Here is a 21,876-nt window from a genome sequence, read left to right as displayed (position 1 = left end):
TGCATATGTCATCCTCCAAGCTAGAAGCTCACAGATCCATTCTCTCTTTTATGCCTCCTTCACACATTTCTGTTCCCCATCAGTTATAGTCACCTCTGATTATGGAGCATGAGGCCCAGTGTGCACATGGTAAATTAGTATCTTATTTCCAGTACTTCACACACGTGTGTCAAATCAATTATCACAATGTAATAAAGTCCATGACTCAGACACACTTTATGACACTACTTATTAGAAGTGTTTTGGAATATTCTTTTTCTAAACTTCTGGATCAACTATGGCATCTTTCTTTCGAGGTCCCTACATTTTTGCTTCAAATAATGTATCTTACGGGCCATGGAGAAATGCCTGTATATATTTTTGAGGATTTTTCTACATATCAAGCTCAGGGTGTTCCATACCCTGTAACTCAGAAAAGGGTAGCTAGATAGTAAAGTTTGAATTACAGAATAGTCTATAGTAAAAAGATTTCTCTGATAATCTGGCCAAATCCCCTGCATTGACAAGGACCATCCTGTGAACTAGTCTTACTGAAAAGGTTTGTTTACTAGTTGTTCTGTCACTAAATCTTTGCATGGAGTTGGGCAAGTTACTTTCGAATGCAGATATCAATAGTTAGACCCCAAAACCATGTATAAGAACTGAAATAAATAGCTTGATTCTCAGCGGTGCCAAATATGTCTTTCCCATTCAAGCAAGTACATCTGGATCCACATCACAACTTCTCCTAGGTCCAGGGCCAAGAAGAACCAGGATTTGTTTCAGAACCATCCATCGGTAGTTGAAACCATGAATCCCTCCTCCCCCCCCAAAAAAACCCTCATACCCACAACCCCTCCTCACTGTTTCACATGGTTTCCACCTAAAATGACCAGTCAGCCCAGATTTAATGGACCTTTGCCAAGTTTGCTCAAAACATAGTTCAAGTTTGCTGAAAATTTCAGGAACCACGACAAACCTGTCCTGAATTTAGGATTTCATTACTAAAGTTTCACACGTCTTAACTCAAAACATTCCTGGAAATTAAGTTATGTTTTATTATACAATTGCAAAATTGTGTCTGATACAGTCTTTTCATTCAGATAACTTAAAACAACCAAATAGCTAGAGACTTAGGGATGCCATGATAATCTGATAAAGAATGCTACTGTTTCCAAGGACGAGTGTGTTGACAGGTTGATAAAGCATTACAACAAAAGCTGTCTATAATTACTGACACATTGGATTCTGCTCCCCACTTCACTGCCCTCCCCAGTAAGCATGGCTCTTCAAAGACTGAAGACTGATGAAACACATCAGTAGCAGTGGCAGAAGTCAGACCATAGTTCCAGTGGCAGAAATCTCCCTCGGAATTCTTTATGCCACAGCCAATTGATTACATATATTCCTATAGCACTGTTTTGAAGGAGGCTAAGAGAACCTCCTTCTCCTACACTGTAACGCCTTCTTAAATACTGACCAGTGAGGTGTTCCAGATAATATCAGTAGGATGCCTAATTAATCTGTCTTTGTCCAGTCACAGACTAATTTACTGTCTGCAGTGAGAAAATTAACTAAATTTTAGATGTCTTTCTTGCAAATTAGAGTTGAAAGCAGTGATCACACCATCTTTTTGTAATCTTTAATGAGCAGTCAGATTTGTCAGTAGATAAGGCCATTTGTTTAGTCACCACACAAGCACTGAGCTCAATCTGACTCTATTCATACTCTGAAAAAAATATCTACTTTCCATTGGGCATAACCAGAGGTTTAATACATAGGCTTTAGCATTGTTGCTCCCATAGTGGCCTAACATCATCTTATGTACATAACAACTCCCATTTTAATAACTTGAGAGTAACCACACACTCCCCTAATTCAGAGTTGCCAATAGCTCAAGCAGAGGTTCTGAGAACACCAAGGAAAGTTCATCTAATCATTTATGCCCTTTATGATTAATGACATGTCATGACTAAGTGTTCTAGTGAGGAACACTTCAGTCCACTTTGTCTGTCAACATCAGTGAGGACATTGTACCAGCTACTGTGAACTATGTAAAAGACCAACAAATGGTAAAGAAGGTGTCACTTGGTGCTAATAACCTAAAATTACCACCATGTCTCTTACTTCTCCTTTCAAGATCATCCTGCAGGTGATGGTGATCCCAAACCTGGAGCATTTGATCTCTCTCTACCCATATTGCAGACCTTTTCCAGTCAGGCTTTAGAACTGGATGAGGAAAGGAGACAGTTTTGGTTGCACTTATAGTTAACCATATGGCCATGATCAGAGGTATCACATCCATTACTGACCACAGATGTTAATATTGCTTCCCTTATCAATGGCCTTTGATACCACTGATCATGAAGTGCTGTTGGTCTATCTCTGGGACCATACGGGATGAATAAAAAAGCATTACATTGGCTTCACTCAATCCTCTCTGACAGACCCCAGAAGATCAAGATGGTCAGTTGTTTTTCATCTCTGAGGCCTCAATCCCCTCATCTTTCTTATTCAACATGTAAGACCACTAAGGGAGACCGACACTTCCTCAGCATACTGATTATACCCAAATTTACATCTTTATCTTATCCAAGCAGATAATACTGCTCTGCTGTCCAAGAATCTGAAGGAAACTGGAACCTGGATGAAATAAAATTGACCCAAGATACATCTAGGTAACATGGAGGTGATATTTGTAAGAAAAGAGGAAACACTGAAGAACTGACAACTGCTCTCCAGTGACGAAAGTGTCAAAGAACAACAAAGCCCCAAAAGCTCACTTTTTTTTTTAACTAGTCAGGAGTCTGTGACCTTTTTTCGCTGATATTTGCTACCATCCCCCTCACAGGCCGTGATCCCCTTCTCCCCTCCCATTTAAATTCCCATTACTCCTGGTCCAACCATCATCACTGCCTCTACTGGATTAAGATTAAGATTAATTTATAAGGGAATTGTAAAGTCCTTGAAGTTTTGTTGTTATTCTTACAACTTGGTAATAAATTAGTACTATGACTCGCCATTTTATCTTCTAGTCAGGAATATCAGGGGTGTTAACTTATATTACAATTCCATGTATTAATTACACAAAAAAATTGTTGCAAATGTTGGACCAAGAATGGCTTATCTGCATTCAATTCTACTACCATAGCATGAAGTAACCAAAACCCCATAAACTACCATAGATAAGAATAAAAGAAAAAAGTATATGATCAGAAGAGCAAAACAAAAGGTTCCTCTATTATGATGTCTGCTTTCCAGTAAGACATTAGATCATGTTATGCTGAATAACACTGAGAACTGAAAGAATTAACCACAATTAGTTCAGACAAATGGCCAGACTATGACCTCATTTACACTGGTGTAAATCCAGATTTCACTGATTTTGGTGGAATTATTTTTGATTTACACCAGTGTAAATGAAAGCAGAATCTGTCCCAAAGAGTATTCTACTGACACTAATAATGATCTATCTCCAGCAATACACATTATCATTATTAGATTCCCCATTCTCTTGCCAAACTGGAGAAGAGATTGTATCAAATAGTTGTAGATAAAATAGCAGGTCATGATTCTCAGTGTCTTCCACATGTTGTTTAGTTATAGACTATGGAGTCCATTCTCCCATTAATGCACATGCTTCTTGGATTAATGCAGGAGGAGGCATGATATAGTTCAACCATGTCACTAGTTTTCTCAGAGTGATGACCAGTAACATAGTATAGTACTGTACAAGTAACATATTTGCAGATGGTACCTGACTGTGAAGTATCAGCATCGATTCCAAACTTACTGAATCATAATTTTATGAATAATGAAACATATTACACAGAAAAACACTGTCAACTTATATTTCACAGATCTTTGACCTATAACTAGCACACAAAACCTTCTACAGTCTCTCCCAACTTCTTAATAAAGATTTACTAGTCAAGTGCTGTTGTGAAATCTCCTTTGTTATTTTTACACAACACATCCTATGAGATTTTATCATAACTAATTAAAAATAAACTAGAAAAAATGCATTTTGAAACACAGCATCATAGCTTTTTAAATTGTACTTGTTTGCTTTTTTGCTAATTTAAAAAATGCAGTGATTAACAATGGGTATCCAGGTCATCAGTGCAAGCTAGCATATCTTCCATCTCCGTCTAACATATTATACACATAATAAATAATACTTTGAATAATACTGTAGATCTCTAAGTTATTTACATCAACATGTATCCTCAAAGATTTAATATTTTCCTTTTCAGAAAATTCTATCAGTATCTTCTTGTTCTTCTTCCAGTATATCATTAAACTCAATATCTAGACTGACAACATCTCACCTGCTTCTAGAACTGCTGCTATTACCACCATATGATAGTGGATATGGATACATAGGATACAATGATGACATGAAGTGAAGCATCCCAAGTGCTTTACAAACTACAGACATAGAATCACTTCATTCACTCCTAAAATACAGACATTCTCGAAATTATTTGCAGGACACAGCAATATTACATGGTAATTTAGGTCAGGAAACATCACACCAGTTGTGAGTTCACTCTTTTTCCCTCATCCATAAAATTTCTTAGTTAACTTTATTAATTTTATTTGTAATACAATAGTGGCCATAGACTCCAATCAGGGTCAGGTCCACATTGTGCTGGGCACCGCACAACTAATATACAAGACATTGCCACTTTGGTACTCTCTCATAGTGCTAATCTATCTCAGAACTATGGAAAGCAGCACAATAATGGATTCAATGCTGTTCTTATACATAAATGTGACATGGGTTCCAAGCTTCATAGAATCAAAGAAATCTAGGGCTGAAAGGGACCTCAAAAGGTCACCAAGTCTAGCCCCTGGACTGAAGCAGGACCAAGTAAACCTAGACTATCCCTGATAGGTGTTTGTCAAACCTGTTCTTAAAAACCTCCAATGATGGGGATTCCACAATCTCCCTTGGAAGCCTATTCCAATGCTTAACCCCCCTTATAGTTAGAAAGTTTTTCCTACTACCTAACCTAAATCTCCCTTGCTGCAGATTAAGCTCATTACTTCTTGTCCTACTTTCAGTGGACATGGAGAACAATTAATCATTGTCCTTAACATCACATCATAACAGCCCTTAACATATCTAAAGACATTTATCTTTTCTCAATGACTAAAGATTGCCATTTTAAAAAATATTTCCTCATAGGTCAGGTTCTCTAAGCCTTTCATCATTTTTTGTTGCTCTCCTCTGGACTGTCTCCAGTTTATTCACATCTTGCCTAAAGTGTGATGCTCAGAATTGTACACACTACTCCAGCTGAGGCCTCACCAGTGCCAAGTCGAGCGAGACAATTACGTCCAATCTCTTACATATGACACGTCTGTTGATACATCACAGAATGTTATTAGCCTTTTCTTAGCTACATCACATTGTTGATTCATATTCAATTTGTGATCCACTATAATCCCCAGATCCTTTTCAGCAGTACTATCACCTAGCCAGTTATTCCCTATTTTGTACCTGTGCAACTGATTTTCCCTTCCTAAGTGAAGTACTTTGCACTTATCTTTATTGAATTTCATCTTGTTGATTTCAGACTAATTCTCTAATTTGTCACAGTCATTTTGAATTCTAGTCCTGTCCTCCAAAGTGCTTGCAGCCCCTCCCATTGTGGTCTCATCTACAAATGTTATTAGCATACTCTCCACTCTATTATCGAAGTCATTATGGAAAATATGGAATAGTACCAGACCCAAGACTGTGTGCCCACTAGATATGGTCTCCTAGTTGGACAGCTTATCATTGATAACTACTCTTTGAGTATGGTTTTTCAACCAATTGTGCACCCAATTTATAGTAATTTCATCCAGACATTTCCCTAATTTGCTCATGAGAATGTGATGTGGGATTCTGTCAGATGCCTTACTACAATCAAGATATATCACGTCTACTGCTTCCCCCCATCCACTAGGCCGGTAATCCTTTCAAAGAAGGAAATTAAGTTGGTTTGGCATGATTTGATCTTGACAAATCCATGCTGGCTACTCCTTATAATCCTATTATCCTGTAGGTGCTTATAAATTGTTTAAAAATTTGTTCCAGTATCTTTCCAGGTATTGAAGTTAGGCTTACAGGTCTATAAATGGCCAGGTCCTCTTTGTTCCCCTTTTTAAAGATAGATACTATGTTTGTCCTCCAGTCTTCTGGGACCCCACCTGTCCACCATGAATTGTGAAAGATAATTACTAACAGTTCTGAGATTGCTTCTGCTAGTTGCTTAAGTACCCTAGGATGAATTTCATAAGGCTCTGCTGACTTGAATACATCTTACTTATCAAACCTGTTCTTTCCCTATTTTGGCTTGTGTTTCTTCTTCCTTCTTGTTAATCTTAATTGTTTTGAGTATTTGGTCAACATTAACTATTTAGTGAAGACTTAAGCAAAATAGGCATTGAACACCTCAGCCTTTTTGATGTCATCAGTTATTAGCTCTTCTTGTCTACTAAGTAGAAGGCCTATACTTTTCTTCATTTTTCTCTTGCTCCTACTGTATTTAAAGAACTTCTTCTTATTACCTTTTATGTCCTTTGTGTAACTAATTTTTGTTTTTGTCTCTACACTGGAGTGGGCAAACTACAGCCTGCGGGCCGGATCCAGACCATCAGGACTTTGGATCCAGCCCGCGGGATGGCCACCCCTGTGGCGCCGTGGGCTCTGCACTGCTAATGGAAGCGGCTGGCACCACGTCCCTACGGCCCTTGGGGGAGGGGGCGCAGAAGGCTCCCCGTGCTGCCTTGCCTGTGGTACCTCCCCCCGCAGCTCCCATTGGCCAGGAACGAGGAGCTGTGGCCAATGGGAGCTTTGGAGGAGGTACCCACAGGTGAGGGCAGTGCACGGAGCCCTCTGCCCCCCCCCGCCTGAGATCCTGCCTGAGCCCCGCTGCACACTGCTGCCACCCCGGAGCCGCTGCAGGTAAGCGGTGCTGGGCCGGAGCCCACACCCCAAATCCCTCCTGCACCCCGCACCCCAACTCCCTGTCCTGAGCCCCCGCCGCACCCTGCCTGCACCCCAACCCCCTACTGCCCCCGCCCCCCTCCTGCACCCCAACCCCCTGCCTTGAGCCCCCTCCCACACTCCTCCCTGCACCCCTGCCCTGAGCCCCCTCCTGCACTCCAACCCCCTCCTGCACTCCAACCCCCTTCCCTGAGTCCCCTCGTACACTCTACACCCCTCCTCTGCCCCAACCCCTTGCCCTGAGCCCCTTCCTGCACACCGCACCCCCTCCCACACCCCGCACCCCAACCCCCTGCCCCAGCCCTACATTCATGGACCTGCATACAGTTTCCCCACCCACATGTGGCCCTTGGGCCAAAAAGTTTGCCCACCCCTGCACTACACACTTATGTTATTCTTCTGTATTCCTCCTTAGCAGTTTTTCCATGTTACCGCTTTTTGTAGGATTCCCTTTCAATTTTCAATTCATTAAAGAGCTCCTGATGGAGCCATATTGGCTTCTTACTATTCACTTGGCAGTTGTGTGTTTAAAATTGTTTCCTTGAGAAACTGCCAGCTCTCTTGAACAATTTCATCCCTTAGATTTTCTTCCCATGAGACTCTTCTTCCAGCTCTCTGAGTTTGTTAAAAGTCAGCTTTTCTGAAGTCCATTGTCCTTATTCTGCTGCTCTCACTCTTTCCTTTCCTTAGAATCATGCAAGTTATCATTTCATGATTCTAGCTTGCCTAGGCAAATATTTTTATAAGTGATACAGAAATAGCAAAGGACCTAGCTTCCTTTTTTTGTTTTTGTTTGTTTGTTTGTTTGTTTCAGTGTGGAAAGCATTCCCTCATTCAGAGATCAACTTCATTTCTCTGACTAGCTAGAAGCACATTGCCCAGTACAACTATCTTCCTCCAGAACTTCCAATATACTTTCCTGTATTTCAGTGTCAGATTTACATAGTTTTGATCCAAAGATCTGTTCTTCCACACTGAAGTGCCTCTTCCTCTACTACTAACACACAAAAAATTTATTGCAAGATTTTTCTAAAAGTAGCTTCTGTATTGAGCTCTCATTACTGTGCAGCCATAATAAAATGACTCAAGTCCACATTAACAAGTCATGATGCTAAGTCCAGGGGTGAAAGTAACTTAAAGGACTTACCAGTACTCTGGAGTCCTTAGGAGGGGGCGGGGCCTCAACTGGAAGAGGTGTGGCCTCTACCGGAAGAGGAGGGACCTTTAAATCCCCGGGCACTTTAAATCAGGATTTAAAGGGCCCGGGGCTGGGGCTGTGGTAGCAGCAGCTGGGAGCCCCGGGCCTTTTAAATCACCCCTGGAGCTACCAGCTGCAGAGGTGGCTGGGAGCCCTGGGGGTGATTTAAAGGGCCCAGGGCTCCAGCTGCTGCTACTGCAGCGGAGCCCCAGGCCCTTTAAATCACCATCGGAGGGGGCCCCAGCCTCTGGCAGAGCTTTAAAGGGCCCGGGGCTCTGCTGCAGTAGCAATAGCCGGGAGCCCCTGGCCCTTTAAATCACCGCCAGAGCCCCGCTGCTGCTACCCCAGAGGGTAGCGGCAGTGGGAGCCCTGAGCCCTTTAAATTGTCCCCGGAGCCCTGTTGCCAGAGCCCTGGGGTAGCGGTGGTGGTGCTCCGGCGGCAAGTTACAGGGCCTGGGGCGGTAGCGGCGGCCAAGCTCCTGGCCCTTTAAATCGCCACCTGAGCCCCGCCACTGCCTCCCCAGGGCTCCGGCAGCAGGGCTCTAGGGACTATTTAAAGGGCCCGGGGCGGTAGAGGCTACCTGACCCCCGGACCCTTTAAATCGTCCCTGGAGCCCCGCCACTGCTACCCAAGGGCTCCGGGGATGATTTAAAGGGACCGGGGCGGTAGCTGTGGTAGGCGTCCCAGGCCCTTTAAATCGCCGCCCGAGCCCCTCTGCCGCTTCCCCAGGGCTCCGGCCATAGGCGCCGACTCCATGGGTGCTCCGGGGCTGAAGCACCCACGGAAAAAAATTGGTGGGTGCTCAGCACCTACCGGCAGCTCCCCGTGGCCCCGCCCCCCTGCTCCAGCTCACCTCTGCCTCCGCCTCCTCCATGAGCCCACCGCCGCTTCCTGCTTCTCCTCCCTCCCAGCGCTTGCACCACGATACAGCTGATTCCCGGGGCAGGGAGGGAGGGGGGAGGAGGGGGAACGCGGTGCGCTGGGGGACGAGGCGGGGCCGGGGTGGGGATTTGGGGAAGAGATCCAATAGGGGCAGGGAGGGGGCGGAGTTAGGCGAGGACTTTGGGGATGGGGTTGGAATGGGGGCAGGCCAGGGGCGGGGATGGGGTGGAGTCGGGGCAGGGCCAGGGGCAGGGAAAGGGGCGGGGGGTGCGGGCACCCACCGGCGCTGAGAAAGTTGGCGCCTATGGCTCCGGAAGCAGGGCTGTGGCGGCAATTTAAAGGGTCCGGGGCTCCAGCCACTGCTGGGAGCCCCGGGCCCTTTAAATTGCCGCCAGGGGAAGCTGATCCGCCCCGGTACAGCGCACCAGCTGTTGCCAGTACGCCGTACCAGGGCATACCGGCTTACTTTCACCTCTGGCTAAGTCCCTGGTCCTTATTTCCTCCTATTTTTGTTCTTTTTCTTTCTTTCTTCTGATGCAGTTTGACATCAGGGGACACACACACACACACACACACACAAAAGCAATCTTGCCATGAATAATACTGTGTATCCTTCTTTGGGTTTGTTTGGTTTTTCCTGCTTGGTGGCTCAGCCTGTGTCACAGTTTCAGACTTGCTCATTGCAACCCTAATGGCCAATTTCAGGCTCATGATGAAGAGTATGACAAATAGGAAAATGGCGTAAGCATGCAAGCTTGCAGGGGCTTTGTTGCCAGCTCATTATAGTTCCACTAATGAGATTTTCATTCAATTTGTGGGATAGCAGAACTCAACTCAAAAAGGGGACAGAGCCATCAGTATAGTGAGATTACTATGCCTTATCAAAAAAGTAACCTTTCTAAAAATCATGATGCATTGGTTAGGGCAGTATCCTTATACACCGGCACAATATGTAAACATTTACTAGATCATTTATATTGCTCCCATCACTTGGCATAATTGCTAAAGTAATCTAAAACGCATGCAGTATACTTATTCATTAATAAATATGTAGTTTATGTACAATCTTCAAGTAGGGGGGAGGTATAGCTCAGTAGTTTGAGCATTGGCCTGCTAAATCCCAGGTTCTGAGTTCAATCCTTGAGGGAGCCATTTGGGGATTTAGTTAGGGATTGGGCCTGGTTGAAGTAGATGACCTCTTGAGGTCCCTTTCAAGCCTGCTATTCTATGATTCTAAAACACAGTTCAGATTATTTTGCTGTCAAGCAGAAACTGGTGCTGTTTATATAATTGTTTTCAGAATGATTCTTGACATGTATAAAGTAAATTGGAAAAGAAATGGAGACAGTGTGGCTCCAAAGTTGTAGTCCCTTAGCAAAACACAAAACGTTTTCCCTAATATTGCAGTAATACATGCAAAAGTGATCGCCAGAAAAGTTTAGAGCAATTCCTACTGGCTCAGGGAAGTTTCTTTTAAGTTCACCTGAGAGATCTGCTATCTTCAAATCATGAACGCTGATGTCTAAATCTCAGTTGCAACGGTATTTATTGTTTATTTATGACTATTTCTTTTGATTTCTGTGGCACCTATCTCAGACCCTACACATCTCACATCATTTAAAACACACAGCTATTATGGACAAAACTTGACATCTCAAAGTACAAAGTCTCCGATATCCAATTATTCAAAGAAATAGTTATTAGGCTGCTCAACAAGAACATTAAAACTAACCCCATCAGGCCTTTTCAAGCCGAGACCTCACAAAAGTTTAGATAAAGATAGCTGGCACCTTGGCTCACCCTGTCCATATCACAGATAGACAGTGACAATCCCAGCCAAAAGTACTTGCCCACTGGCCTTCACCAGCCATCCACTTCACTGGATATGTTTCAGAGTGCCTTAGTACCTCCAGAATGTCTGAAAATAATATTCAGAAATTCAAGCAGAGAATAACTAGCATTTGTCCTTTCAGGACGTTGCTCTGTCTTTATGAACACACACAGTTCCATCCAAATCCATGTGATTTTTAACTGCAAAGTACAATAACAGGATTTTTTTTCACACTGAGAAAGATTCTCGGCTCTGTGATTGAGTGGAGTCAGCCTGGAATAATCAGGTAATCAATCACCCTGTAGAGTTCTACTGTGTGAGTCTCAGCAGCAGCTATAATGAAGGCAAAGAATTTTTCCCCTTCTCCTGGATAGGCAGAACATACACGATCAAAAACACTGAATGCTGCAAAGGATCACATTTGGCATGAGACTTCCACCAGAGGGACTCTAGCCATCTCCACTCTCACTCAATCCATCACAGGATATTTGTAAATCATGGTGACCTGGAAGGCAAACCTGCATTTAGGGATATTTAGGGGCCACTGGAAAAATGCTAGAGGATAACGATTATCATAATATCCTACCAAACCATCAATCAATCAAACCTCAAAAAATAGTATTCATCATTAGAGCAGTATTGAATCGCACAGGCTTCATTAGCCTCAGAAGCCACCAATTGATACTCATCCTTGCCGTGTAAACAAATGTCATAGAGAAGAGCAGAGCCAAGAACTGAACCCATATTTGCTGAGTCTTAGTTCAGTACATTACCTACAAAATTGTCCTTCTTCCTTCTAATATGTCATATTTTGTTTTTACAGGTATATTTAGAGAGAGGTCCTTGATTAACATGCCAAACAAGGGTGCTGATTAGCCCCAGGGAACACAGAAGCTTAAGGAGATGCATCTGTTTTAATAATTGCAGTGGATTTATCATCAACTAATTTTTTGGTTAGGGGGTCAATCATTAAAAAAAAATCTTGAAAGGGAACATTTATGTATTGCTTCTAATTTGATGCTGAGGTTTATATTTATGTAGCAAGAAAGCAGAATTTTAACAAGGCTTCCCTGACAGCAACTTGTGATTGTGAGAAGCCTTCACTGCCGAACAGCCTCTCTCTTGCCATATGCCTTCTCCAACACCTATGGAGAATTGCTAAATAAAATGAAATTAAGATCTGAAGGACCAGCAGAAATTCTCTGTTTTGTCCTTCATACTTTTTCACATAACTTTTCCTATAATGGAAAACAGGTAGAGGAACTGAAGGTATGGTCACAGGATAGAGAATAAATGCTTCCCCACAGGAGTATGGCACGGGAAACTTGAGTAAGATTTTCAAAAGCACCAGATTGATTTAGGAGCAAGTCTTAGGCTCTTAAATCACCTAGGTGCTTTTCAAAATTCTATCCCATGTCAATATTTCTGGAGTTTTGTGATCCTGCGGATTGGCAAACACGCTGAGCTCTACTGTTCCTATCTGGCAACACAGATTTACCGTTTCCCACTGGTGACTAACATAAAATGTTTCCAACTGTTAACATAAATCTATCAGTTCAGGGAAGACTCTTCTCAGTAGCCTTTTCCTGGACAAGTCATTGCCGATCATATTCTTTGACCTGAAAATATGTTGGGAAGTCATGCTATATTTCATGCTCTAAAATCATAACTTCTAAATTTTTAAAGCCAGACTGACTATAATTTTTACTGTGACCTGGTTCCGGCCAGTTTGGCCAAGTCAGACATTACAATGCAGCTTCTTTAAAGTGCTCTAGCTCTAGCTTGTTTGTATGGAGTGGAACTGCTGATAAATCCAACAGACCACTTACATTTTGATGAGGAAAGGAGCCATCACAGTTTGGCTTTGAATCATATGTCTCCAGACTTTCTGCAGAAGAGAGATTGGTATGACAGGAGGAGATTTCTTAGCAAAACTAAGCTGCCTGTGTCAAGCAAAAGCTTAATTCTGATGTGAAGTCTTTTCCTTGCTTTTAATTAGCACCTTTGTATGCCTCGGTAATACAAACTGCCCATAGAGAGAATAGGATGTAGTAGTACCAAATACCCCAGTATATTTTGCTAAGTACTTCTCTTTATTAGACAGAGAAGCACTTCCTTATACTTGTTTGTTAATTGATTTTCTATTAGCATGTTTATGGTCAGAACCTTGGAATATACACCATGAAGTCTAGAGTGAAAGAAAAGTTTAACAGATACTTCTTGTGTTTATTTGTAAATTCAGTGCCTGTAGCAGAGTCTAGTGATGAAAATTGCAGACCTGGAAACCCTCCTGACTCTGCTGAATTCATAATATTCTCTGAACAGGAATTTATATTCCTAGATATGTTAGGGAATCAATAGTTTTTAGACTCTCAAAACTATTCTGCAAACTTTGGGAGCAATGCACAGGCCAAACACCAGTTTCCAGTTATTCAACACTACTTTCCAGAAAGACTTCAGATATCCCTTGAAATCTGTGTGCATGGAAATGCTAAGTGGGACTTGCTCTCTGTAACTCTTAGGCTCTCCATGAGAAATGGCTGGTCAATGAGAGATTTTAGGCACATCTCTATGTATTTCCCAGCAAACTTGAACAATATTTTGTAGCAAGGATACCAGGTTTTTGCAGCACTTCACTCTGAAAGTTTTGAAGTAATAACAGTTTAATTTAAAATATTGAGGGGAGTTTACTAAATGCAATAGCACAGCCAAAGGAAGGATGATCTTGTGGTTAAAGTATTGCAGGAGAACTCAGAAGATAAGGATTCAGTTTCTGATTCTGCCATAGACTTCCTATGTGACTTTAAGTTTCTTTCTCCTCTCTGCCTGTTGCCTCGGTCTCTTAAGACTTGTCTACCTGGAGAGTTATTCTGGAATAACTATTCCTGATTACCTCCATGTGTGGATGCTCTTATTCCAGAATAAGGGCATGTCTACACTTACCTCCGGATCGATCGATCCAGCGGGGGTCGATTTATTGCGTCTAGGGAAGACGCGATAAATCAACCGCCGAGCGCTCGCCACTGGACCGCCGAGTGCTATCCACCAGAGCGAGAAGCATAGGCGGAGTCAACGGGGGAGCGTCAGCAGTTGACCTACTGCAGTGAAGACACCGCGGTAAGTAGCTCTAAGTACGTCGACTTCAGCTATGCTATTTTCGTAGCTGAAGTTGCGTAACTTAGGCGGACTTAGCTCGCCCCCCGAGTGTAGACCAGGCCTAAGACTGCCATATTCTAAATTAGTTTAATGCACTTTGGAACTGGATTCAACTAATTCAGAATACGGCACTCTTATTCCAGAATAAGAGCATTCATACAGGCAGCTAATCAGGAATAGATAATCCACTTTCAATTAACTCCTTATTTTATTAAAGATTAACTTTCATGTATAGACAATCTCTTACTATTTGTATGTACAGCATTTAGCACAGTTGAGTCCAATCTTGGTTGAGGTCTCTTGGTGCTCTTGTAATAATAATAATACATAATGATAAAACAATCCATCCAACAAATATGAGTGAATTATTTTTTTCTATTTTGACAAATTTTACCAAGTTAAGTGACACTCTCTGTCGCATACTGGACCAGATTATGTTACCTTGACACATAGTGAGTAGTACCTTACTCCTCAGTTAGTCCCATTAGTTTCAGTGGGACAACTTGCAGAGTAAAGTACTGCTCAGCTTGAAAAAGATTATCACAATTTGGCCCATAATAGGGAATACAGCTAGAAACTCTCAAAAATAAATAAACTTTAAAATTTCTTACTGTTTTATTTATTTTTACAACATTCACCTTTTGACTCTAACCATAAATTTTCAATATGATACAGATATTTTTACTGAAATGTAGCATTGCATTATAGATGGTGCCAGGAGCAGAGACCAGAGCAAGGGTAAAGCTGGAGGTTTGGGCAGCTGTATAGGGAGCAAATGAGGATACCTGGAAAGCAGTGATAGATCATTTTGGGTTGTGGAGTAAGAAACAGCCTCCAAGGTGAGGAGCAGTTAAATAGTTAACAATAGTGGCATATAGATTATCATTAGGTTTCACAACAGACAACCCAATGAGATGAATGGGGTAAGTCTGTTAGAGCTATGATTTCAGACTGTCCACAATTTCAGACAGACTATTCTTTATCAGCTCACTTTCAATTAATGTTTTGGAAGATTATGATCACAACCAGACAGTGCTACAGAAGAACTTATATTTTAAATTAGTATTTAGATTCTGGAGCACAATTCAGCGTCAAGTAGAGGACTCTGTAGCTGATGATACAGCTGAGGAATTAAGAAAAGCCTGGGTCCTTGGTTTTAGGTTTAAAAACAATGCAATAATCCCCTGTGAGTTTGATGACTGCAAAAAAATTACCCAGCCTCCCTGTATCCCAGTCAGCACCACTTCAGAGATCTCAGATTCTAGGCCTTCATGGATTTCTTCCTCAAAGTCTGGAAAAAACCTCTGCCTACATTTATCTGTGAATGATGACTCCTTGCAGGGAACTGAAATCAATAAACCTTTAGCCACTCTGCAACCTACTTCAAAACTGCCTGGGAGTTTATTAAAAATCTTTGCCACGTTTCAGTTCAGAACATTAGCTTACTTCTGTTAGCAGGTCCAGAAAGCTTTGCCGGACTGTAGAAGGTTTGTCTCAAGACAGCTGAGACTTTAACCTTTTAGCTAGTGAGACAGAAAGTAGAAACTGCTTACTCTGCCAGTATTTGGAAGTGGTAAGGGAGTCCTGTCTCATGAGTGCAGGTTCATGATGATACTGAAGGGACTCATTTTCTTTCTTGATTGCTTTTAGGGATGACCATATCAGTTGTTTGCAGTCAGATCAGTCTGCATTGAAGCCTGCTACTGTAATGACAGTAGACAATACCACATGTGACTGGCTGATGCTGGCTTCTGAATGGCATTCAAATAACTTAGCAAACCACAAGAAGTACCAACAGCTTCAGATGAATGAGTGTCTGGGACCCCCTCTGGAGGAAATGCTATCAAAAAATGGAAGAGTTTAATCATGGATTTAACCAATGGCAGCCACAAACTTCAGGAAAGGCAATGGGAAACAACCCTTTCTCCCATAAGAACTATCAAAGCAGAACAAAGGCAAAGCACTAATCCATGTGTGGTGCTGGCCATAGACCAGAAGGTGTGACAAATTATACTAGGGAGAATGTTCTTGCCATTAAGATTGTGGTTTCGCCTTCCTCGGCAGCATGGGGCAGGGGTCGCTTGCTGGAGGATTCTCTGCGACTTGAAGTCTTTAAATCATGATTTGGGGACTTCAACAGCTGAGTCAAGGGAGAGAATTATTCCAGGAGTGGGTGGGTCAGCTTTTGTGGCCTGCATCATGCGGGAGGTCAGACTAGATGATCACAATGGTCCCTTCTGACCTTAAAGTCTATGAGTCTATGAGGATGATGAGGCACCAAATCCTTCAGGAAGTACAGTGCCTGATATTTGCACCAAGGAAAATAATGAACTGAACCTTTGTAAATGAATTATCAGAATAGAAATATGGAACATGAGACGTATATATGAAGGGAAGCTTGCCATTGTGACCAAAGAATTGGAAAATATATATATGGAATCTCAGAGCTGTGATGGAATGGTAGGAGTCACTTCATGATAATGGATGGATATGCAACATACAACTGAAGATCTGAGAATATGAGAGAAAATAGGGTAACATTTATTTTACTCTAGGAGACATCAAAGTGTGTGCCTGCATATGACCCAACAGTGATATAATCACTACAAGTCACTTTTGAGTGAAGCCAGTCGATATTGGTCATACAGGATTACGCTCCTACAGCAGCAGCTGACTCCACCACGATTAATGAGTTCTATGACTGGCTTGAAGAGACACCCATTAAAATACCAAGCAAAGGTATCACCCTTGCAATTGGAGACCTGAATGAGGAAGTTGGAAGTTTAAGCTCTCATAAAGATATAATAGGAAACAATGGTCCGGGTTGACAAAATGACAGAGGGAAGTGTTTTCCTGAATTCTACTGCTCAAATCATCTGGTCATTATAAACACCATTTTCACCCAATGTGCTATTTGTTTATACCCATGGAGGTCACCTGATGGTGAAGAAGAACCATGTAATTATACAGCAACACTGGAGATTGAGTGTCCAATGAACAAAGATGTTCCTGGTGCAGACTGTGGTCAGATCATTGACTGTTAGCATCAAACAGGAAATTAAAACTGAAAAAGTTAAGACATTCAGCATGTCCACTGTGTCTGGACTTGTCCAAAATCAGCAAAAACTACTTCAGTCCAAAATGGATCTGAGGCATTGTCACAGGTGAAAATGGAGAACAACCCAAAAAAACTCTGGAATAAAATGAAAATTATTGTGCTCAAAGCCACCAAAACACACATTCTGAAAAGTCAGCTTCATGGTTAACTGAGAAGGTCTTTGAGGCGGTGAAAAAAATTACACAGCGTGGAAGAGAATAGCTTGTAGACTGAAGAATGTTGGAGAAACTACCAGGAACTAAGCAGACAGATCCAGAGATAGGCTAGATGAGAAAAAAGTGAATATATTCGGTTAAAATGCATGGACTCTGAGAATCACAGAGATTCACAGTGGTCAAACTTCTTACCAAAGTTTCGCCCGTGACTGAACACTGTGCCACTCTGTATACCTCATCAGGGCCATTTACAATACAAGACAACAGAAAGGAGGGTATGAAGTTAGAGCCATCAATCCTGCGAGAGAAAGTGGTGCATATTATTAAAAAAATGAAGCCGGGAAAGCACCAGGAATACATAATGTACCAGCAGAATTGTTAAAAGCAAGTGGCGACTGTGGTATTGATCTTATGTGGAAAATTTGCAACTGTGTATGGATGACTAGAAATTGGCCAGATAGCTGTCTGAAGAGAATGTGTCTTTCCTTAAAAAAGAAAGGAGACATAATAGTGAATAACAATCATATTATTTCCCTGATATTGCACGCAAACAAAGCTTTGCTCTACATAATCCAGGATCACACGAAGAGAATGCTAGATGCAGAGCTATCACCAAAACAAGCTGGTTTTAGTGAGGGACAAGGCACAAGTGATCAAATCGTGAACTTCTGTCACATAACTGAAAAATGCAGAGTACAATCACCCATTGATCAAGTGTTTCATCAACTACTGGAAAACATTTGGTAGGTTTTTGACACAGTGGAAGGAGCAGGGATTTCCACTGGTGGACATCTCTTAACTGACCTCAGATATGTTCATGACACAACACTCTTTGCTGCAACCACTGATGTAATGCAACAACTGTTGGAGACTGTAAAAACAGTGAGTGAGGAATATGGACTCTCCTTAAATGAGGCACAAACTAAATGACTGCTTGCTGACACAACCAAAAAATACCCCAAACCCAAGATGCAAGTGGACATCACAATTAACAGACATGTTGTAGAGGTGGTAGATAAATTCATTTATCTGGCACCATAAATATCCAATCAAGGAGGCTGTTCCAAAGAAATTGGAGGAAGACTAGGAATGGCTTACTTAGCTATGGCCTTTCTTATGAAAGTCTGGAGAAAAAACGATGGCATCTTGAAACGTGCTAAAGTTTCATTGGTGAAAAGCTTAATTTTTTCCACAGCGATTTACAGATGTGAATCTTAGGAAATTAAGGTTGTCTACACATGAAAGTTAATCTGTAATAAAATAGGGAGTTAATTTAAAGTGGATTAGCTATTCCTGATTAACTGTGTGATTAGGCCGCCACCCCAGGTGTGTGGTCAGCAACAGGGGGACAGGGGAACCAGGGCCCACCCTACTCCACCAGCCCAGGGCCCTAAAAGTGGCGGGGGATCCCGCCATTAGGTCGGCAGGAATCCTGCCAAAACACGCTGACCCATACTGTGACAGCACAACCTAATGTCTGGTTCCCTTGGGCTACTTCCTACCACAGTCCATTAGTGTGGCTCCATAGTCTGCAGGTCCTCAGTCTCCTTGGGGTATATGGTGAACGGCAGTCCCAGCAATACTTCCCCATTCTCAGTTTCCTCTGGGGGCGGAGCACCGCAAGGCTCAGTGTCTGGTCCAGAGTCCTGCAGCAGGCTGGAGATATCTGCCTCCTTCGCTGGCTCCAACCCAATTAAGCCTCTTATACTTCTTGTCCCTCCCTTTGCTTCCGGCATGGGGGGCAGAGCTGGTTTACCTCCACCCACCAGGGAGAGTGCAGTAGTCCCTCCTCATCAAGCTCAGGGGGAGGCCACTCTGTCTCACTACACCTTGTCTGATTCCATGGCAGTGTGAAGACTGGAGGTAATTTACTAGAATTGTTTGTCAGCACTGTTTTCTGATTTAAAAAAAATGCCAAATACATGCCTCTTGCAGTGGACAATTCAAGCAATTTAAGTGACACTGCCCAGCTATTGCTGTTTGTTAGAGTTTATGATGGTGAAATTTTCAAGGAAGATATTTTTTGCTTAATACCATTAGAAACCTACACCACAGAAATGATCATTTTTGAAATGGTAAAAGGCTTTCTTGAAAAAAAAAAAAAAAAAAAAAGGTTTAGATCTGCGGAAAGTAAAATTGCTTGTTACAGATGGAGGTTCCTCCATGACAGGGAAAGAAAAGGGCTTTGCTTCATATTTGGCAGTGATACACCCTTAATTAAATACACTTCACTGCATCATTCACCAGACTGTCCTGTGTGGTAAGGATTTGAAAAAAATCCTGGGGATTTGAAAAAAACAATGAGTATTGTGATGAGGTTAGTGAACTACATACGTTCAAAATCTAGCTTGCAGCAGCATCTTTTTAAAGCTCTTTTACAAAATATTTCAGCCAAATACAGTGACCTGTTGCAGCAGAACAACGTTCACTGGCTACGTAGGGGCGTGTGTTAGAGAGGTTTTGTGTGCTTCAAAAAGAAATAATAGAATTTCTTTCAAACCACCAGACCAACATGAATGATGTCCCCTCTATGTCACAGGTAGCTTTTCTGTGTGATATTACTGGTCACTTGAATTTCCCCAACTTGCATCTCCATAGCCATGCAAGCAGTGTTGGGAATCTGTTTGAAAAAGGGTGTGATTTCAGAAGAATCTTGAAATCTTTCAGAAGACTTAACAGAAAAGATGTTTCACTTTCCCACATTGCGTGTTGTTGCTACAGATGAAACTTTGATTAAATGAATGCAAGAATTTCTAAATAATCTGATCACAAATTTTAAAATGCAATTTGAGAATTTTAAAATTCCAAAAGATTTGCTTTTATTTGTTTGTGCTCCATTTGTTGTCTCTGCGAATGGACCTTGTCCTTCTGAAGCAAACAATATTCTTGATTCAATTGATGAAGGTGCCTTTCAGTTAGAAATTGTAAGGCTCCAGAGCCCAGATGTCTTGGAGGCAAAACTCGGAGAAGTGGGACTTTGTGATTTCTGGGCTCAATATGCTGACCAGTTTCAGAATAGCCAGTATCTAGCCATCTATCTTTTAATAATGTTCAGATCAATATGCCACTGCGAATCTGGGTTTTCTACCATAAACATTATAAAAAACAAACACCACAGTCACCTGACAGGTGAGCATCTTCACCAGTGCCTTCCCCTGACCTGCTACTAACCACTCTTCACAAAGTTTCCCAATGTCACCTCTCCCATTAGAGATTGCCACAAACACAGGTAATAATGTTGATTTATGAACTTTGTTAAAAGATAGAAACACTAATATTTGTGTTCCAGTCAAGGTCTTTATTTATTGGCAGCTGAATTTTTTTTATTTATTTATTTTGTCAGCCTTCTGCGCAAATGGCCTGCCTCTTGTCATAAAATTCTCAAATCGGCCTGCGCGTAGATCTAATTGGGTACCACTAGTGGGTCCCAATACACACTCCCCAACTCCCTCCTGCACCAGGCTCCTCCCAGGGCCCCGGGCACCCAGCCTCTGCGATTGCTCCTCCCAACTGCCACGGAATCCTCCCCTGCTGGCAACCTATCGCCCTCCTGAGCAGGAGGAAAAGAGCAGCTGCAGCATCACCACAAGCAGATTCACCACACTGCCCTCTGCTGACCCATCACTGCTCAGGGGATTCATCACACAGGCTGAGGCAAGACTGGATGTGTCAGGAAGCAGGGCCTGCAGTAGAGCCAGTGACCAGGCAACCTAATGAGCACAGCTGGCCTGACTCCCTAACTGGCTACATCACCTGATTGGTTGGACGAGTCAGCAGACTGTCTCTTAAGCTCAGCAGCAGCAGCCGTTCAGTGGCTACTCAAAGCAGGGCCGGCTCCAGGGTTTTTGCCGTCCCAAGCAGCAAAAAAAAAAAAAAAAGCCGTGATCACGATCTGCGGCGGCACCTCTACCGCCGCTTCAGTCTTCGGCGGCTGGTCCTTCGCTCCGAGAGGGAGTGAGGGACCCGCCACCGAAGAGCCGAACGTGCCGCCCCTCTCCGTTGGCCGCCCCAAGCACCTGCTTGCTGGGCTGGTGCCTGGAGTCAGCCCTGACTCAAAGCATTTGCCCACGGCTGCAATAGCTCCTCTGCTTTCTTGTTTCTGCCTTGTTCCAGCTTTAGCCCCAGCCCTAGTCCTGGCTTACCTCACTCCAAATAACTCAGCTCTGACTGTCAGCTCTGATTCCTGACCCCTAACTTCGACTCTGACCCTTGGCTCTGGCCTCTGACTCTGGTTCTGACCATGGGCTCCGAATCCTGGTTCCTGACTCTGGCTGTGACCTTGACCCTGGCCCCCACCTCTGACTCCAGCTCTGACCCTAGACTCTGATTCCTGGCTACTGACACCTGATCTAACCACTAGGCACGACTACTCACATCCGAAGCACTGACAAGCTGAACCACCTGAATGGCTCCAGTCCAGCCTGCCACAAGGTGGTGGCAAAACTGGCAGAGCCCTTGTGACCAAAGGCTGCCATACAAAACAAGGAAGTCTTCTCAAGATAGGAGGGGAAGTCAAGGACACCTTAACCCCTGCACCATCTATTGTGTGTCTC

Source organism: Terrapene carolina, unplaced genomic scaffold (assembly GCF_002925995.2).
Source record: "Terrapene carolina triunguis isolate 2854851 unplaced genomic scaffold, T_m_triunguis-2.0 Scaffold58, whole genome shotgun sequence".
Lineage (NCBI taxonomy): Eukaryota > Metazoa > Chordata > Testudines > Emydidae > Terrapene > Terrapene triunguis.
This window is presented reverse-complemented; position numbering follows the sequence as displayed.